Source organism: Sinocyclocheilus anshuiensis, unplaced genomic scaffold (genome assembly GCF_001515605.1).
Source record: "Sinocyclocheilus anshuiensis isolate Anshui unplaced genomic scaffold, SAMN03320099.WGS_v1.1 scaffold101, whole genome shotgun sequence".
Taxonomy (NCBI): domain Eukaryota; kingdom Metazoa; phylum Chordata; class Actinopteri; order Cypriniformes; family Cyprinidae; genus Sinocyclocheilus; species Sinocyclocheilus anshuiensis.
In genome coordinates, this window is record NW_015540892.1 from 2112088 (window position 1) to 2112831 (window position 744).

Below are 744 nucleotides of genomic sequence, written 5' to 3' on the forward strand. Positions count from 1 at the left end.
CAGGAACGAAACACCATCATGTTGCTCAGAGATGCAAATTGGAATTATATTTGTTGGCGAAATAGAGCAAACACAGTCAATATTGTGTCTAAAACGTAAGTATCTGAATATTAAATTCTTGTTTATTGGACTGCTGTATAAAATCAATATCACATTTGTAATCATGCTGCTTTTGGTGGAAAAAACGTCAGTCTTTGCGATACTGATTAACTATACGAAATGATATAAATATATACATTTCTGCCCCCATATCTTGAATTTGACCTGATATTTAGATTTTTTTATTAGTTTGACAAGGAAAGCTGTGCGCAAACAGAAACACACACACACACGCGTACATATAGCTATACATATATTCATTTATCCAAAAAAAAAAAAGACACTCCCCTGAAAAAAAGGGCACTTTCTAGAAAAAGGGCAGGTGCTCAAGACCCCTTTTATGTCTATGTGTGCACGTGCCTGGCTGCACGGGCCTCAAATAGCCAGTCCCTGGCCCGAGAAGCTCAGGCCCTAGCCCGGCCCGTGTCCGACAGCTTCTCCCAAAACAGTATACTACTGTTTCAGCTATTAAAATAGTTTCGTTTTGTATGTAATGGCAAAGTGATTATATTTTGTTTCGTTTTTTTATTAAGTTAATTTAGAAAAAACGTTTGGAGCATTTTTTGGTCGTTAAATATAGGTTTTTGTTTTTTTAAAGTAATGACCAAGCGGCCAGCGGCAGACAGTGAGCTGATCATAGCTCAA